Below are 20000 nucleotides of genomic sequence, written 5' to 3' on the forward strand. Positions count from 1 at the left end.
CTTATCGGAATCTTTGCACTGAGTATCATATATTACGAGCGAAAGACCTTCAATTTTTTTAGTTTATTTTTTTTATTTTTTTTTTTTTTATTTTTTTTTTTTTTTTTAGTTTTTTTTTTTTTTTTCTTTCTCGTAAATATCCTAAAAGAACGTCTTATTACAGAGGGATCCATAAGCTGCGTTCTCGTAAGTCTGTTTCGCGGACCGGTTTATGAAAGAAAGAAAGAGAGAGAGAGAGGAAAATAAGAAAGAAAGGGAGAAGAAAAGAGGAAGGAAAGATGGAAGAAAGGAAAGGGAGAGAGAGAAAGAAAGAGAGAGAGAGAGAGAGAGAGAGAGAGAGAGAGAGAGAGACAGACAGAGAGAGAGAGAGAGAGAGAGAGAGAGAGAGAGAGGAAAAGATGGAAGAAAAGGAAAGAGAGGGAGGGAGGGAGAGAGAGAGAGGAAAATTATTATGAAAAGGGGGAGAGAAATAGGGAAAAAATGAAAATGAAATAAGGAAAAGTGAAAAAAAGTAAATGAAAATAGGAAACTAAGAACTAAGTGAAGGATGAAAGGAGGAAAGAAGGAAAGTAAAAAAAAGAAGGAAGAGAAAGAAGAAAATGGAGAAAATAGAATAAGAAAAAAAAATGATGAAGTAAAAAAAAAAAAAAAATCAAGAGAGACATGAAAGACAAAAAAAAAGGAAAAAAGAATATAAGAAAAAAAAATTTGCTTGACTTATGAGCGAGGATCACACGTTCTTACATGAAAGCCAAAATATGTTAACTATGTACGTTTTTTTTTTTTTTTTGGGGGGGGGGGGTTCTGTGCATCTCTTTCTTTGTTTTTTTTTTTATCTTCGTTTTTTTTTCTGGTCTTCGTATTTTAATGGTTCGCGTTTTTTTTTCTTTCTTCTTTTCTTGTTTCTCCTTTGTTTCTCTCCTTTTCATTATCTCATATTTCATTCTTTCATTATTCCCTTTTCTTCCTTCTTGTCTTGCCTTTTTCCTTTCTTTCTCTCATTTTCGCTTCCTCCTCTTCCACTTTCTTTTTCTTTCTTTCTTTCTCTCTTTTCCCCTTCCTTCTTCTCCTCTTCCGCTTTTTTTTTCTTCCATTCTTTCTCTCTTTTTCCCAATTCCTCCTTCATTTCCCCTTTCTTATACTTCTTATTTCTTTTTTCCTTTTCTTCTTCTCCTCTTCCGTTTTTATTTCTTTCTTTCTTTCTCTCTTTTTCCCCCACTTCCTCTTCCTCCGTCCTTCTTCACTTCCATTACCTCCTTTCTCCTCCGCCATTTTACAACGAACTTAAAACAATAACAACGCCTCTTTCGCCCTCGTCTCATTCTGCAACATCAGCATTGCAAATTTGTGCAACATATCAGGTGCAACTTTTCTTCTTCTCCTTTTCTGTTGCAATACTCTCACCCCCTCCTCCTCCTATCTCCTCCCACTCCCCCTCCTTCCTCTACCCCTCCTCCTCCTATCTCCTCTCCCCCTCCTTCCTCTCACCCTCCTCCTCCTATCTCCCTCCCCCTCCTTCCTCTACCTCTCTCCTCCTTCCTCCTCCTCCCTCCCCACTCCCCTCTTTCCTCACCCCCTCCTCCTCCTATCTCCTCTCCCCTCCTTCCTCTCACCCCCTCCTCCCTCCCTCCCACTCCCCCTCTCTCTCTCTCTCTCATCCCCCCTCTTCCTATCTCCTTCCCCTCCTTCCTCTACCCCTCCTTCCTCTACCCCCTCCTTGGGCCATTAAGTCTCTGGCAAGCATATGCTGCCTCTCTTGCTCTTTATCTCCCTCTCTCTCTCTTTCATTTTCTCACTCTCACTCTCTTTCTTTACTCTCTCTCTCTCTCCTTCTCTCTCTCTCTCTCTCTCTCTCTCTCTCTCTCTCTCTCTCTCTCTCTCTCTCTCTCTCTCTCTCTCTCTCTCTCTCTCTCTCTCTCTCTCCCTCTCTCTCTCTCTCTCTCTCCCTCTCCCTCTCCCTCCCTCCCTCCCTCTCCCTCCCTCCCTCCCTCTCCCTCCCTCCTCCCTCTCCCTCCCTCCCTCCCCTCTCTCTCTCTTTCTTTCCCTCTCCCTTTCCCTATCCCTCTCTTTCTCCCTCTCCCTCTTCCTCTCCCTCTCTCTCTCTCTCTCGAATCGTAATAAGAAACTCCAATTGAATTAACCAGCCGAGTCTCATGCCATCCTCTCTCTCTCATTAACCATCAAGTCACTCATTAGCAAGCATACGTCACCGTGCTTGCATTAGAGGCATGTCTGTTCAAGAATTCACAAGCATTTGAAAAAAAAAATACAGGGAGGTACAGGCATCCCAAAACCACTAATAAGAATTACAGGACTTTACAACTTTCGCTCCACCATCAACAGATACATTAGCAAGCATATACAACCGTGCTTGCAATGTGCAAAGCCCACCACAAATATCCCCAAGCATTAAAAGCACTTGCAGAGCCGAGCCGCACGCACACAGGCCATGCCCCTTCCTCTGTCGCTACTAAAGTGATATAAAAAAGCAACATTTTCCTCTCTCGATACTAAAGCAACATTTTATTAGCTTCTTGGTGTCCATTAACACACCTCTTAGCAAGCACACATTGCTGTTTCGGCAAGCAGCGCCTTGCAACAGCACTTGCAAACTTTCACAAGCACTGGACGCCATCTGGGAACTGGAGTTAGACACACTACAACAGTTACAGTTGCGCCAACAACGAAAATAACATATACTAATACTACAAGAGCTACAACAGAAACAACAATAACAACAACAGCTACAACTACAAAAACAAATAGCTACAACAAAAAAGCAGCAGCAACAACAATAACGAACTAAAACAAAAAAGCAGTAACAACAACAGCTACAACTACAACAAAAACCAACGCCTACAACAAAATAACTACAACAAAAACAACAACATTAAGTCTATGATTACAACTACAACTACAATTGCATCAACAACGAAAATAACATCTACTACAACAAAAACAACAGCTACAACTACAACAAAATAACAGCCACAACTACAACAAAAACAACAACGACACCTACAACAAAATAACAACCACAACTACAACAAAAACAACACCTACAACAAAATAACAACCACAACTACAAAAACAACAACACCAACAACAATTCCGCCAGGCTAGTGATCCACAACCCTCCGACTGCATTTACACTCGCAAGCAGCATCCGTCGGAGGCCAAGCAGCACTCAGGCACCGCGGGAGGAAGGCGCCGCAATTTCCCTCCGCAGATGTTGTTGTTGTTGTTGTTGTAGGTCTTGTTGTAGTTGTTGTAGGTCTTCTTCTTGTTGTTGTAGCTCTTGTTGTAGGTCTTGTTGTAGTTGTTGTAGGTCTTCTTCTTGTTGTTGTTGTAGCTCTTGTTGTTGTAGGTCTTGTTGTAGTTGTTATTGTTGTTGTTGTAGTTGTAGTAGTTGTAGATTTCGCTGTAGTTTTTGTTGTCATTCTTGTAGATAAAGTTGTTATTACTGCTGTTGTAGTTGTAGCAACAGTAGTAGTAATTGATATTCATGCAGCTGTTGTTGTTGTTGTAGCTGCAGTTATAGTAATAGTCGTTGTTATTCTTGTAGTTATTATTGGTGTTGTTGTTGTAGGTCTTGTTGTAGTTATTATTGTTGTTGTTGTAGTTTTCATTGTAGTTATTGTTGTTATTCTTGTAGTTGTTATTGTTGTTGTTGTTGTTCCTGTAGTAGTTGTAGATTTCGCTGTAGTTTTTATTATTCTTGTAGTTATATTGTTATTGCTGCTGTTGTAGTTGTAGCAACAGTAGTAGTAATTGATATTCATGCAGCTGTTGTTATTGTTGTAGCTGCAGTTATAGTAATAGTTATTGTTGTACTTGTAGCAGTAGTTATAGCTGTTGTAGTTGTATCCGTAGTTGTGGTTATGAAATTGTGGTTATGAAGTTGTGGTTATGAAGTTGTGGTTGGAAATTCTACTTCACAACCTCCCTTTCCTTTCGGGTCGCCTCAACTGCCTGGTTCTCCGTCCTGCCGCTAGAGGTCTCTGCTCGAGTCTGGAATTGGGGAAACATCTGCCAATCGCGTTTTTTTTTTTTGATGATGTTTTTTTTTTTATGCTTCGTATTCTTCCTCTTGGTTTTCTTTTTCTTTTTTTCTTATCTTAATAGTATTTGTTTTTACTTTTGCTTTTGTTTCCTTTTCTTCCACTTTTTTAGTTTTTTTTTTCTTTCATTTCTACTCCTCCTCCTTCCCTTCCTATTTCCTTTCATCTTCTACCTCCAATTTCCCTTTTTTTTCTATTTCCTCTTTCCTCCTTTCTCCTCCTCCCTCATTCTCCTTCCCTCTTTCCTCCTTCCTCCTTCCTCCTCCCTTACCCTCCTGCCTCTCCTTCCTTCTTCCCCCCTCTTCCCTCCCCCTCCTTTCCTACTTCCCTCCTCCTCCTTCCTCCTTCCTTCTTACTCCCTCCCCTCCTTCCCCTTTCTCCTCCTACCTCCCTCTTCCCTTCCGCTTACTCCCTTCCCTTCCTCCTTCCCCTCCTTTATCCCTCCTACCTCCCCTCCCCTCCCTCCCCTCCTTCCCTCCTCCGTCCTCCCTCCCCCTCTTCCCTCCTTCCTCCTTCCTCCTCCCCTCTCCCCCCCCTCCCTCCCCCCCGCCCCCAACATCTCACAAGGCTCGACTGAAGTGAATTTCTCAAATATTTTCTTGGTTCCAAATGGCCCGTGAGTTCGGCTTTGGTTTTCGTTGCGCGCGCGACGGCTTTGCGAATGGGCGGGCGGGGGGGTGGGCGGTGGGGGTGCGGGCGGGCTTTGGGGCGTGGGCGGGGGATGGGTTTTGTTGGTTGGTGGTGGTGTTTTTTTTTTTTTGCTGGGGGGTTGTTGGTTTTGTCTGTTTTTTGTTTTTTTTGTGTCTTTTTCTCTTCTCTTTCTTTTATTCTTTTTTCTTTCTTCTCTTGTCTTCTATTCCCTTCTCTCTGTCTGTCTGTCTGTCTCTCTCTCTCTCTCTCTCTCCCTCTCTCTCTCTCCTTCTCCCTCCCTCTCCTCTCCCCCCCTCTCTCTCTCTCTCTCTCTCTCTCTCTCTCTCTCTCTCTCTCTCTCCCTCCCTCCCCTCTTCCTCTTCCCCTCCCTCTCCCTCTTCCTCTCCCTCTCCCTCTTCCTATCCCTCCCTCCCTCCCTCTTCCTCTTCCTCTCCTTCCCTCCCTCCCTCTTCCTCTTCCTCTTCCTCTCCCTCCCTCTCTCCGCGCCTGAAAGCATGTTGTTAACTCTAATAATATCTATATCTCTCCGGTCGTATATTGCTGTGAATAAATCGCTTTGTGTAGCAAGTATTTTATTACTGTATCGTACTCTATTTTTTTATCATTTTCCATTATTCTAGTATTTATTTCGTTTCATTCCTTTGGCTTCTATATACATTCAGAACTAATATTTTTAACTACTATTTTTATTTTCCATCATTCTAGTATTTATTTCGTTTCGTCATTTGGCTTTTATATACATTCAGAACTACCAAGATTTAATGAAAAAAAAAGGAAATTGGATTAGAAAAATAATTGGGATAAAAACTCTTGGCAACTCGAGCGCCGAAAGCAAGAATGGAGAAAAAAATACGGAGGTAACTTTTCGAAAAGATTATATCCGTTAAAGAAGGAGGAATTTCAATGCCTTAATTTCAAACTACTATTTATTTTTCATAATTTCGTTTCATCCCTTTGCTTCTTTATACATCCAGAACTACCATGGTTTAATAAAAAGAAAATAATTGGGAAAGAAAACTTTTGGCAACTCGAGTGCCGAAAGCAAGAATGGAGGAAAAAATACGGAGGTAACTTTTCGAAAAGATGATATCAGTTAAAGAAGGAGGAATCTCAATGCGTTTCCTCTCTCTTTCTATGTCTTTTTTTATTCTCTTTTTATATATTCTTTTTTGTGTGTTTTCTGTTGTTGTTATTTTGTCGTTTATGATTGTTTTATTGTTGTGGTTGTTGCTGAGAGTGTCTGTTAAAATACCGTTACTTTCTATTTGTTTTCTCTTCTTCCTCTTCTTTCTCCCCCTTTCTTTTTCTTCTTCCTTCTCTTCCTCGTCCTTCTTCTTCTCTTCCTCCTCCTCCTCCCCTTACCACCCTTTTCTCCTCCTATCCCCCTCTCCTCTCCTCTCTTCTGCTCACAATATCTCTCTTCTCCTTCCTCCTCCCCATCACCTTTTTTTCCTGCTTCCCCTCCCCTTCTTCCTCCTCCTTCCTACCTTCTCTTCTTCCCCCTTTTCCTCCTCCTCTTCCCCTTCCTTTCCCCCCTTCCTCCTCCCTCCCTCCCTTTCCCTCCCTTCTCTCTCCCTTCCTCCCATTCCTCCTCCCCCCCTTTCTCCTTCCCCCCCTTCATTCCTCTTCCCTCCCCCCCCCTCTCCCCCTCCCTCCCTCCCCCTCTCCCTCCCTCCCCCTCCCTCCTTCCCTCCTTCCCCCCCCTCCTCCCTCCCCCCTCTCTTCCTCCCCCTCTTCCTTCCCTCCCCCTTCCCCTCCTCCCTCCTTCCCTCCCTCCATCCCCCTCTCCTCTCCCTCTCCCTCCCTCCCTCCCTCTTCCCTCCCCCTCTTCCTCCCTCCAACACTCAGGGATCCAAACCAAAGATTCGTATTTCGTATTTCGGCTTCCCTCCCTCCTCCCTCCTCCCCCCCCCTCTTCCTCCCTCCCGCGGTCTATTAATCTTGATCCGTTTTACGTATTTTTGGGCTGTTGTTGTTTTGTTGTTTTTTGTTGGTTTTGTTGTTGTTGGGGATGTTTTTGTTTGGTTGGTTGTTTTGGTGCGTTTCTGTTTTTTCGTGTTTTTTTTTTCGTTTTAGTTTTTTTCTTCTTTGGTGCGCTTGTTTTTTTTCTTTTTTTTTTTGTTATTTTTCGTTTTTTTTCTCCTTCTTCGCATTATTTTCGGTTTGTTATTTTTCTGGTTAACTTTTTTTGGGCGTTTTTTTTTTGCACCTTTTTTACTAATCTTTTTTTTTAACACTACTTTCGTTTGACATTTATAACACTTTTCTATCTATCACCTAAAAAAAAAACAAGATTTCTTCGTCCAATATTCTGGAATCTGCCAATGAAATGATTCGAAATGACTCGAAGCCAAAAGATTCACAGATTCGTTTTTCGTTTCTCATTTCCGAATCCAGAAATGAAAATTTGGCAACGTTGCAGTAATTACCCTTATCATTATCAGAGAGAAAAATGAGGGAATTTTTTCTTGATGTGATATGTGGTTCGTTAAGGAATTTTTGGTTCTCTCTCTCTCTTTCTCTCTTTCTTTCTCTCTCTCTCTCTCTTTCTTTTTTTCTCTCGGTTTCTCTCTCTCTCGGTTTCTCTCTCTTTCTCTCTTTCTCTCTCTTTCTCTCTTTCTCTCTCTTTCTCTTTCTTTCTTTCTCTCTCTCTCTCTCTCTCTCTCTCTCTCTCTCTCTCTCTCTCTCTCTCTCTCTCTCTCTCTCTCTCTCTCTCTTTCTCTCTCTTTCTCTCTCTTTCTCTCTCTCCCTCCCTCTCTCTCTCTAAAATAGAGAATGGTAAGACGAAAATAGGAAACTGAGAAGAACCAGAAAGAAAAGGCAGGTAAAAAGAGGAAGGGAAGATAAAAAACGGAATAAGCCGAGACACGAAGAAAGAAGTGGGGAAGGAGGAAACCCAAAGAATATATATTTTAGACGAATTTTTTTTTTATTTTTCGTGAAGCCAATTCATGTATGCTTCTAAGCTTCCCTCTTCAGAAAGTAACGAGTAAAGACAAAGACAAAAATAAAAGATAGGAAAAAAGGGACAAAAATAGAAAATAAAGTGATGAAATAACAAGTTACAGCGTTACAGAATTACTCGTGAGAAAATATAACGAAATTGGTATTATCGTTGCAGTGAATTCATGGCGGTTTTTTTCGTAATAGATTTACTCACACTACGAAAGATATATATGAGGTAAGAAAGGGGATGGGAATGGAGTAGGAAGAAGAGAATTGAAGAAATGGGGAATAGGGAAGAAGAGAGAAGAGAGGGGATGGGAGAAACTGTAATAGGATGAAGAGAAAGGGGTGAGAAAAAGAAAATATATGAGGTAAATAAGGGGTGGGAATGGAGTAGGAAGAAGAGAATTGAAGAAACGGGGAATAGGGAAGCGCGTGAGAGAAAAGAGGAGATAGAAGAAACTGTAATAATACGAAAAGAAAGGGATGAGGAAAAGAAAATATATGAGGTTAGAAAGAGGTGGAATGGAGTACGAAGAAGAGAATTGAAGAAACGGGGAATAGGGAAGAAGAGAGAAGAGCGAAGATGGGAGATAATGTAACAAGACGAAAAGAAAGGGGTGAGAAAAAGAAAATATATGAGGTAAGAAAGAGGTGGAATGGAGTAAGAAGAAAACTGAAGAAACGGGGAATAGGGAAGCGCGTGAGAGAAAAGAGGAGATAGAGGAAACTGTAATAATACGAAAAGAAAGGGATGAGAAAAAGAAAATATATGAGATAAGAAAGAGGTGGAATGGAGTAAGAAGAGGGGAAATAAAGAAACGGGGAATAGGGAAGCGCGTGAGAGAAGAGAGGAGATAGGAGATAATGTAATAAGACGAAAAGAAAGGGGTGAGAAAAAGAAAATATATGAGGTAAGAAAGAGGTGGAATGGAGTAAGAAGAAGAGAATTGAAGAAACGCGTGAGAGAAGAGAGGAGATAAGGGAAACTATAATAATACAAGAAGAAAGGGGTGAGAAAAAGAAAAGAAAATGAGACGCAAAAAAGAAGAGAAAGAACACCAAAAATAAAGATTGGAAACAAAGAGAAGATTCGAACAGATTCCTTCCCGATATCGAATCCGAATCCACACACAAAAAAAAAATCGAGAAATCCTATAATTCAAAAAGTAAAAGAAAAAAAAAATCCGATTCCTCCTTAACCCAATCCTTCGATTCAAAAAGTAAAAAAAAAAAAAAAAAAAAAAAAAAAAAATCCAATTCCTCCTTAACCCAATCCTTCTTCACCTTATGAACCAAAGGAAAAAAAATCATCATTTATCACTTTTGACGACTCGAGTAAACAAAAAAAAAAAAAGATCTCTCTCACTCTTGACGGCTGGTCCTCCAAGGTGCATCCAGACTCTAGCCTCTGGAGAACTTGGAGACCATGACGAGATGTTTCTTGACACAGCGACGAGAGGAGAAGATGGTCCTCGAAACTAGGAGGAGGAGAGGGGACCAGGAGGAGGAGGAGGAGGAGGAGGAGGAGGAGGAGGAGGAAGAAGAGGAGGGAAAGATGAAAAGGAAGGGGAGGTGGAGCAGGAGAAGGAGGAGGAGGAGGAGGAGGAGGAGGAAGAAGATGAAAAGGAAAGATGAAAAGAAGGGGGAGGTGGACAAGGACAGGAGGAGGAGGAGGAGGAGGAAGAAGAGGAGGGAAAGATGAAAAGGAAGGGGAGGTGGAGCAGGAGAAGGAGGAGGAGGAGGAGGGAAAGATGAAAAGGAAAGGGAGGTGGAGAAGGAGGAGGAGGAGTAGAGGTGAAAGATAAAGAGAAAAAAGAGGTGGAAATATGAGAAGGACAGAGGAGAAAAGGAGGAGGAGGAAGAGGTGAAAAAGAAGAGGAGGAGGAGGACAAGGAAGAGAAGGGAGGAGAAAGATGAAAAGGAGTGAAAAGAGGGAAGAGATAATGAGGAAGGAGTGTGGAGCAGGAGGAGAAGAAGAGGTGAAAAAGGTGGAGGAGAAGGAGGAAAGGGTGAAGGGAAGGTGGAGACAGAGGAGGTGGAAAAGAGGGGAAGAGGATGAAAAGGAAGGGGAGGGAGTGAAAGGAGAGAGAGGAGGCGAAAGAAGAGGGAGAAGGAGGAGGAAAGGAGGATATGAATGAAAAGGGAAGAGAAGAGGAGAGGTGAAAAAGGGAAGAGGAGAAGGATGAAGAGAAGAGAGTGGAAAGAGATAAAGAAGAAGGATGAGAAGGAGAAGGAGAAGGAGGAAGAGGAGGACGAGGGAAGAGAAGGGAGGACAAAGAGGTGAAAAGAAAGATAAGAAGGAGGAGGAGGAGGAGGGGGATGGTAAAGGCGGAGACAGAAAAGGAAATTGAAAAAGAAGAGGAGGAGGAGGAGGAGGAAAGTAGAGAGGGGAGGAGGAAGAAAAGGAAGAGGAAGAGGGGGAAGAAAAGGAGACGAAGTGCTAGAAGAGGAGCAGGAGGAGGAGGAAAGACAGGAGAGCAGAGAGACGTGGGGGAGAGAGATAAACAGAAAGGGGGAACAAGAAGAGTGGGCAAGAAGTAAGGAGGAAGAAGAGCAAAAGGTAAAGGTGATAAGAAAAAGAAGGAAGAACAAAAACAATCAAGAAGCAAAATAGAAGGAGGACATAGAAGGGGAGGAGGGTAAAAGAGGAATAGAAAGAAGAGGTAAAAATGAATAATAAGCGGAGGAAGGAGGAGGAGGCAAAAGGAGGCAAAAACGAATAAGGAAGAAGGCGGCAAAAACGAATAGGGAAGTAAAAGAAATGAAGAGAAGGTCAAAAGAAAGAAGATGGAAAATTAGAAAAAAGAGAAAAATAATGATAAGAAAAGGAAGAAAGTGAAGAAAGAGAAAAAAAATGTGGAGGAGCAAAGAAAAAAAGAAAGAGAAAAAAAGGAGAAAAGGGAGAAGAAAAGAGAAAAAAAAAATCATTTAAAAAAAGGAGACAAGAAGAAAAAAAACGAAGAAGAGGAAGCAGAGGCGCAGTCGGAAGACACTCGGAAGATCCTGAGCTCCTTCTCGGCGTCTTGGGAGATCTTCTGCATGTTTCAGATCAGTTCAATAACACCCGCTCTCGCCCCTGCCTCTCGCTCGCTCAGGCCTTCCCTCCCTTGCCATTTCCTCTTCTTTCTTCTCTTCTCGTCTGCTTCTATTCCCTCTTTCTCCTCTTTTCGTCTGCTTCGCTTCCCTCTTTCTCCTCTTTTCGTCTGTTTCTCTTTTCGTCTGCCTCGCTTCCCTCTTTCTTCTCTTTCTCGCCCCTGCCTCTTGCTCGCTCAGGCCTTCCCTCCCTTGCCATTTCCTCTTCTTTTCGTCTGCTTCTCTTCCCTCTTTCTCCTCTCTCTTCTCTTCTCGTCTGCTTCTCTTTTCGTCTGCTTCTCTTCCCTCTTTCTCCTCTCTCTTCTCTTTCTCGCCCCTGCCTCTCGCTCGCTCAGGCCTTCCCTCCCTTGCCATTTCCTCCTCTTCCCTCTTTCTTATCTTCTCTTTTGGTCTGCTTCTCTTCCCTCTTTCTCCTCTTTTCGTCTGCTTCGCTTCCCTCTTTCTCCTCTTTTCGTCTGTTTCTCTTTTCGTCTGCCTCGCTTCCCTCTTTCTCCTCTTTCTTCTCTTTCTCGCTCCTGCTACAAGCTCGCTCAGGCCTTCCCTCCATACTCTTTTTCTCTCTTTCGTCTGTTTCTCTTCCCTCTTTCTCCTCTCTCTTCTCTTCTCGTCTGCTTCTCTTCCCGTTTGCTCCTCTTCCCTCTTTCTCCTCTCTCTTCTCTTTCTCGCCCCTGCCTCTTGCTCGCTCAGGCCTTCCCTCCTTTGCCATTTCCTCGTCTTTCTCCTCTTTCTTCTCTTCCAGTCTGCTTCTCTTCCCTCTTTCTTATCTTCTCGTCTGTTTCCCTTTTCGTCTGCTTCGCTTCCCTCTTTCTCCTCTTTCTTCTCTTTCTCGCTCCTGCTTCTTGCTCGCTCAGGCCTTCCCTTGCCATTTCCTCTTCTTTCTCCTCTTTCTTCTCTTCCAGTCTACTTCTCTTCCCTCTTTCTCCTCTTTCTTCTCTTTCTCGCTCCTACTTCTTGCTCGCTCAGGCCTTCCTTCCCTTCCCTCTTTCTCCTCTTTTCGTCTGTTTCTCTTCCCCTCTTTCTCCTCTCTCTTCTCTTCTCGTCTCCGCTGCTTCTCTTCCGTTGCTGTTCTTTCTTCTCTTCCCTCTGCTCCTCTCTCTCCTTCTCTCTTTGCATTCGCTCTCGTTCCTGCATGCTCTCTCAAGCCTGCTCAGGCCTTGCCATTTCTTTGCACTCTTTCTCCTCTTTCTTCTCTTCCAGTCTGCTTCTCTTCCCTCTTTCTCCTTTTTTCGTCTGTTTCTCTTTTCGTCTGCTTCGCTTCCCTCTTTCTTCTCTTTCTCGCTCCTGCTTCTTGATCGCTCAGGCCTTCCTTCCCTTCCCTTTTTCTTCTCTTCCCGTTTGCTCCTCTTCCCTCTTTTTCTCTTCCAGCCTGCTTCTCTTCCCTCTTCCTCCTCTTTCCGTATGTTCCTCTTCCCTCTTCCTCCTCTTTCCTTCTGCTCCTCTTCCTTCTCTTTCCGCCTGTTCCTCTTCCCTCTTCTTCCTCCTTCTCCTCTTCCCTCTTTCTTCTCTTCCCATATGCTCCTCTTCCCTCTTTCTCCTCTGTCCATCCTACCTCTTCCTGCGCACTGTCCTTCCCCTTCCTCCCTCTCTCTTCCTTCCTCCCGATCTTCCTTTCCTTCCTTCCCCTCCACTCTCCCCCTTCCTCTCCTTGCTCTTCTACTGCACACTTACCCTCCGTAGTATCTCCCTCACTCCCAGCCTTCCCCTCCCCCTCCTTCCCTTCCCCTCTCACTCTTCCACTTCCCTTCTCCTCTCTCTTACTCTTCCTGCATACTTCCCTCTCATCTTTCCACTTCCACTTGTCTCCTCTCTCTTACTCTTCCTGCATGTCCCCCCCCCCCCCTCCCTTTTTCCCCCTTTCACTCTCCTCCCGCTCATCTCCTTCCCCTCCCCCTTCTCTGTCTTACTCTTTAGCACGCTTCCTCCTCATCCCCTCACACTCCCCCATTTCAGACCCTGTCCCCTCTCCTCCCCCTTCTCAGCCCGTCCCACCCCTTTCATCCCCTCCTTCCCCTCAGCACGCTTCCTCCTTATCATACCCCCTCTCCAACTCCACCCATTCATACCATCAACTCACCCTCCTCCACTTTTCAGACCTCCCCCTTCTCATCTCCACTTTCTCCCTCCCCTTCTCACCCCCTTCCCACCCCGTCCCTCCCTTTTCATCACCTCCCCTTCCTACTACCTCCTCCTTCAAACCCTCCTTTTCCTCCCACCCTTCCCAGCCCCCCCTTCTCAACCCAACTCTCTCCTCATCCTCCCTTCTCACCCTCTCCCACTCCCTTCCTCACCTTTCTCGGCCCCTTCTTACCTTCACCTTCTCAACTCCCCTTCTACCCTCCCCTCTTCCCTCTCCCCTTTCCCTCCCTCCTCCTCCCCTCTCCCCCTCCCCCTTCTCCCCCCCTCCACCAAGCCCCGACCGATCTGTAGGCAAGAGCGCCGCGCCATAACCGTTCATCAAGGCGATAACAAGGGTCGTGGCATCGACGTCTTGGTGCGAAGGAGAGGGAAGGGGGGTCGTTCTGAGGAGGGAGGGGGAGGGGGAGGGGGAGGGGAGGGAGGGATGGAGGGAGGGAGAGGGAGGGAGGGTGGGGAGGAAGTTGCAGGAGTACGAGGAGGGATGGAGGAGGGAGGGAGGGGAGGGAGGAAAGGAGGAGGGGGATAGAAGGGTGGGGAGAGGGAGAGAGGAATGGAAGAGGTAGGGAGGGGTAGAGAAGGATGGAAGAAAGAAAGGGAGGTAGGGAGAAGGAAGTAGAGGTAGGGGTAAGAAAAGGGAAAGAAGGAGGGAGGAACAGAAGGAAACAGAGTTCTCTTTCTTGTCCTCTCTCGCTCTCTCTTACTTCCTCCTTCTTTACCCTCTCTCTCTCTTTCCTCCTTATTCCTTATTCCTCTCTCTCCGTACTCTCTCTTACGTTACCTCCCTCCCTCTCCCTCTTCACCTCCACCACCTTCCCTCCTCTCTTTCTCTACTTCTCTCCCTCCCTCTTCACCTCCACCACCTTCCCTCACTCCACCTTCCTCTACCTCCCCCACCTTCCATCCACTCCCACTCCCCACCTTCCTCTTCCCTCCCTCTTCTCCACCTCCATCCTCCCTCCATCTCTCTCTCTCCCCACCTTCCCTTCCTCTCTCCACTCCACCTCTCTCATCTCTCTCTCCCCCCTTCCTTCCCTCCACTTCATCTCTCCCCCTCCCTCTTTCACCACCACCTTCCCTTTCCCCCTCTCACCCTCTCCCACCTTCCTTCCCTCCATCTCTCTCTCCCCCTCCCTCTTTCACCACCTTCCCTCCCTTCCCTTTCCCTCCCTCCCCCTCTCTCCCCAACCGCACCAACGAGGCAAGACCGAAATCGCGAGTCAAATTCCGGATCCGCATCGATACTGCTTCGTTCGCCGCCTCCCTCCGGCTCGGGATCGCTCGCCTCGCTTATATAGACGCATACTGATGACTTGAAGCAGCGGGGGAAGAATGCCTTGGGAATCGCTTGTCTTAGATTCCGGAAGGCGTGGAGGGGGGGCTGTAAAAAAAGAAAAAAAAATGGAGAGAAGGAGAGAGGGAAAGGAGAAGAGAGAGAGAGAGAGAGTGGGAAGGGAGAGAGAGAGAGAGAGAGAGAGAGAGAGAGAGAGAGAGAGAGAGAGGAGAGAGAGGAGAGAGAGGAGGAAGAGAGAGAGGGAGAGAGAGGGAGGGAGAAAGAAAGAGGGAGAGAGGGAGGGAAAAAGGAGAGAGAAAGGAGAAAGAGGGAGAGAGGGAGGGAGGGAGAGAGAGAGAGAGAGAGATAGAGAGAGAGAGAGAGAGAGAGAGAGAGAGAGAGAGAGAGAGAGAGAGAGAGAGACAGAGAAAGAGAGAGAGAGAGAGAGAGAGAGGAAGGAGGGAGAGAGGGAGGAGAGAAAGGAGAGAGAGATAGATAGATAGATAGAGAAAGAGGAAAATAGAGATTGAGATAAATAAATAAAGAGAGAGAGATAGAAAGGAAAAGAGAGAGAGAGAGAGAGATAGAGAGAGAGAGAGAGAGAGAGAGAGAGAGAGAGAGAGAGAGAGAGAGAGAGAGAATAAACGATAGGAGAGGAGGGAGCAAGAAGAAAAAAAAAATGAAATACAAAATAAGATGGAGGCACTAAAACAGACATATAAAAAATATATATATAAAACAGATATAAAAACTTACGAGATACGAGACGGAGGAAGCGAGAAGAAGCAGAAAACCGATAAAGCATAACAAATAAGAATAGAAATAACGATTAAACGAAGAGAGAAGAACCAAAGACGAAAGGAGATTGCAGCTGCCGTTGCAAGCAGGGAAGAGCTGGGCATCGAACGCGAAAGTGTAGTAGGGGGGAGGGCAGAGGGGCAGGGGGTAGGGAGCTGAAGAAGGGGCAGAGAGGTAGGGGTAGAGGGGAAGGAAAGGGGGGGGGTAGGGGAGAAGGGGTAGAGGGCAGGAGGGTAGGGAGCAGAGGAAAGGGGGTAGGGGGGAGGGGTAGCAGGGGCAGGGGGGTAGGGAGCAGAGGAAGGGGTAGGGGGAGGGGGCAGGGGGTAAGGAGCAGAGGAAGGGATAGGGGAGTAAGGGGGGGGGAGGAAGAAAGGGGGGGAGTAGGGGAGAGGGGAAGGGGGAGAAGGGGGCAGCTGTAGGGAAGATGGGAGAAGGGGGAGAGAGGGAAGGAGGAAGAAGGGGGACAGGGGGTAGGGGAAGGGAAAGGGAAGGAGTAGGGAGAGAGGGGGTAGGGTAGGGGAAGGGAGAGGGGATATGGGGGTAGGGGGGCAGGGAATGGAAAGGGAAAGGGAGGAACAGGGGAAGAAAAAGGGCGAGAGAAAGGATGGAAGGAAGCAAGGAAAGCGAGAGGGTGTATGGTGACAGGAAAAGGGAAAGAGGGTAAGAAGGGTAGGGGAAGAGAAAGCGGGGAAGGGAGAGAGAGAGAGACAGATACAAAGGCGCATCCAAAACCAACTCTTGAAGAAGAAAAAATAAAAAAAATAGCGATCAAAACAAAAAAGTTACTTGAGGTTGAGAAGCGAAGCTATTTCACAGGCGGGGAGAAAGGAGACAGAACGGAATAAAGGAGGAATAGAGGAATTTAGACTAAACACAGAGAAGAGAGGGGAGAGGAGGGAGGGAGAGGGAGGGGGGAGGTGTTCAGGGTTGTATATTCTCCTGGTAAAAGAAAAGAATGGGGGGAGGGAGGGGAGAAGGGGGTTGTTTCAAGGTTGTATATTTTGTTTTTTTTTTAGTGTCCTCGACGCACACGACATAAAATAACGTGTGTATATACTTAAGGAATGTTCCTGTTTCTCAAGGTAAAGGGAGGGGGGGGAGGGAGAGGGAGAGGGAGAGGGAGAGGGAGAGAGATGGAGGGTGGGAGAGGGAGAGGGAGAGAGATGGAGGGTGGGAGAGGGAGAGGGAAGGAGGGAGAGGTAAAGGGAGGGAGGGAGGGAGAGGGAAGCAGGAAGACTGCCCTGGTTTCTCAAAGGTAAGGGGAGGGGGAGGGAGGAGGAGGGAGGGAGAGGGAGAGGGAGAGAGGTGGATGGAGGAAAGAGGGAGAGGTAAAGGGAGGGAGGGAGGGAGAGGGAAGAAGGAAGACTGTGTTCCTGTTTCTCAAGGTAAAAAGGGAGGGGGGAGGGAGAAAGAGGGAGACGGAGAGAGGTGGAGGGAGGAAAGAGGGAGAGAGGGAGAGGTAAAGGGAGGGAGGGAGAGGGAGAAAGGAAGACTGTTCCTGTTTCTCAAGGTAAAGGGTGGAGGGTGGGAGGAGGAGGGAGGAGGGAGAGGGAGAGAGGTGGAGGTAAAGGAGGAGGGAGGAGAGGGAAGCAGAAGACTGTTCCTGTTTCTCAAGGTAAAGGGAGGGAGGGAGGGAGAGGGAGAGGGAGAGAGGTGGAGGGAGGGAGGGAGAGGGAAGGAGGAAGACAGGTAGAGAGAAGGAGAGAGAGAGAGGGGGGGAATAGAGGAGGAGTGGAATGAAAAGGAGAGAGAGAGGAGGAAGGAACGAAGAGAGAGAGAGAGACAGAGAGAAAAGCGAGATTTGAAAAGATGAATAGAGAGAGAAAACGAAAACAAACTTCATGAATGAACATATTTCCCAACACAACAAAGATAAAAAAAAGAAAAGAAAAAAAAGAAATACCCCAATAAGGCCATCCCCACCCCTTTGCCCTTCCCCCTCCCCTCCCTCCCCCTTATTCCCAGAGCCCTTCTTACCTCCCCCCAAAAAACTACCCCCACCCCCTACTCTCCCTCCCCCTTCTTCCCCCCCTTCCCCCATTGCCCATCCACCTACCCCTCACCCCCACACCCACCCTCACCATCCCTCCCTCCCCCCTTTTATTCCCCCAAAAAAAATACCCCCAAAATAACCAAGAACAAACAAAAAAAAAAAGAGAAAAAAAATTACCCACACCCCCTCACCATCCTCTCCCCTTCTTCCCACCCTCACCATCCCTCCCCTCCCTCCCCATCCCTCCCCTCCCTCCCTCCCTCCCCCTTCTTCCCTCCCTCCCACCCCCAAAAAAATACCCCCAAAATAGCCAAGAACAAACGAAAAAAACATAAAAAAGAATAGACCCGATGAATTCGCCATGTTATTGGAATCCCTCGACCTCGTTTTAGGGCAGAAAGGGATCGCTATCGACGTGTTCCGACAGTAGAGGCTAAATTTGTTTGCTCTGGATACGTGAGGCCAAACAGGCTTCTCTTTGGGAGGCTCCGGCTGCCTTGCTAAACGGCGGCGGCTTGGAAGGAGGGAGGGAGGGAAGGAAGAGGGCGAGGAAGGGAAGAGGAAGGAGGAGGAAGAGAAAGGAGGAAGAGGAGGAGGTGAAGGAAGGAGAGAAAAGGGAGGGAGGGAGGGAGGAGAGGGAGGGAGAGAGAAAGGTGGGAGAGGAGAATGGAGGGAGAGAGAGGAGAATGGAGGAATTGTGGTGTGGGTGAGAAGGAAGGAGGAAGTGGAGGGAGGGATGGGAAGGGGAATGAGGAGAGGAGGTATGGGAAGAAGAAAGGAGGGACAGAAAGGAGGAATGGAGGGGGTGGGGAAGGAGAAGGAAGAAGGAGGGAGGAGAGAAATGGAGGAGAGAAGGAGGGAGAGGAGAATGGAAGAGAAAGGAGAATGGAGGGTGGGGGAAGGAAGGGAAGGAGGGAGGGTGTGGAGGGAGAAAGGAGGCGAGAGGAGGAGAATGGAGGCGAGAGGAGGAGAATGGAGGGTGGGGAAGGAAGGAAGGAAAGGAGGGAGAGGAGAATGGAGGAGGATGGATGGGTGGGTGGGGAGGGAGGGAGGGAGGGAGGGGAGGATAGAGAGAAAGGAGGGAGAGGAGAATGGAGGAGAAAGGAGAATGGAGAGGATTGGGAAGGAAGGGAAGGAGGAGGGAGGGTGTGGAGGAGAAAGGAGGAGGAGAGGGAGAATGGAGGAGAAAGAAAGGAGAATGGAGGGTGGGGAAGGAAGGAGGGAAAGGAGGGAGGGGAGAATGGAGTTTGGATGGGTGGGTGGGGAGGGAGAAGGAGGGAGGGAGGGAGGGATAGAGAAGGAGGAGAGGGAGAGGAGAATGGAGGAGAAAGGAGAGAATGGAGGGTGGGGGGGAAGGAAGGCATGGGAAAGGAGGGAGAGGAGAATGAGGATGGATGGGTTGGGTGGGGAGGGGAAGGAGGGAGGAGGGGAGGGAGGGATAGAGAAAGGGAGGGAGAGAGGAGTATGGAGGATTATCGAGGAGAAAGAGGGAGAACGGAGGGTGGGGAAGGAAAGGGGGGGGGGAGGGGTAGGGAAGAGAAAGGAGGGAGAGGGAGAATAGAGGATGGGTGGGAGGGTGGGGAAAGAAGGAGGAAAGGAGGGAGGGAGAGAAGATGGGAAAATGGGTGGGAGGTGGGAAAGAAGAATGGAGGAAGGAGATTGTGGAGGAAATAAAGAAGGATGAAGGGATGAGGAGGGAAGGAGGAAGGGTAATAAAGGATTGAATGGAAGGAGAGCTGAGGAGGAAAAGGAGGAAGGAGGGAAGGAACAAGAAAATGGGAAGGATGAGAAAGGAAGATAAAGGAAAGGATGAGGAGATAGAGAGAATGAACGAGGAATACGATATAAAATGTAAGGAAAAGAAAAAAAAAGAATAGAAAAAAGAATGACGGATAGAGTAATGAGAGTAATGAAAGGGGAATGAAGAGATGAGAGAATAAAGATGGGAGGAAGAGAAATAGAGGGATAAGGTAAAAGAATGAGGAATAAAAAGCAAAATGAAGAAGTGAGAGGGTCAAAAAGGGAACAAGAGAAATAAATGGATAACAGAATAGAAAGGGAAATGAAGAAATGAGAGAATAAAGAAAAAATGAAGAATAAAGGAGAGAACGAAGAAAGAGAAGTAACTAAAAACCTGATAACGAAAAGGGTAAACATGCGATATAAAAAAAATAAAGATGTAAAGAAAATTGTGTAAAAAAGGAAATGGAAAAGATAAAATTAAAAATAAAAGAATTGTGAATGGAAATAAAAGTGAAGAGAAGAGAAAATGGGAGATAACGAAGGATGAAAAGGATAGACAAGAAAGTGTAAGAAAAGAACAAAAGTGAAAGAAATGGTGGAAGAAACAACAGAAGACAGAAAGAAAACGAAAGAACAAAGGAAATGAGAAAGAGCGATAAATGATTAGGACAAGAAAAGAAAAGAAAAAAACAGGAATAGGGAAAATGGAAGAGAACAAAAGAAATAGGAAAAACGGGGAAAAACGTAAGAAGGAATAGGAAACAAGACAAAAAACAAAACAAATTACCGAGATAGGAAAATATTGGAGAAACGAGAAGAAATAAAAAAAATACGAGAAGAAAAGAAAGTGATAAATGAAAAAAGGAAAGAAAACGAGAAAAAGAGAACGATAGATAAACAAAGGATAAGAAAATAGATAAAAAGAGACATAAACGAAAAAAAAACGAAAAATGGAAAAGAAACGAAAAAAAGGAAAAACGAAACAAAAAGAAACAAAACAACGAAAAAAAGAAAAAAATATATATATATATATAAAACAATAAACGAAAAACGAAAAAAAAACGAAAACAAAAATGTAAAAACAAAAAAGAAAAGAAAAAGAAAAAAACACGAAAAAATACGAAAAAAAATATTATATATAAAACAATAAACAAAAAACGAAAACAGAAACGGAAAAGCAGGAAAAAGAAAGAAAAAAAATAAACAAACAAAAGAAACAAAAGAAAGAAAGAAAAAAACGAAACAAAAAGAAACGAAAAAAGGGAAACAAAAGAAACGAAAAAAGAAACGAAAAAAGAAAAGGAGA

This window comes from Penaeus vannamei, chromosome 4, assembly GCF_042767895.1.
Source record: "Penaeus vannamei isolate JL-2024 chromosome 4, ASM4276789v1, whole genome shotgun sequence".
Classification (NCBI taxonomy): Eukaryota; Metazoa; Arthropoda; class Malacostraca; order Decapoda; family Penaeidae; genus Penaeus; species Penaeus vannamei.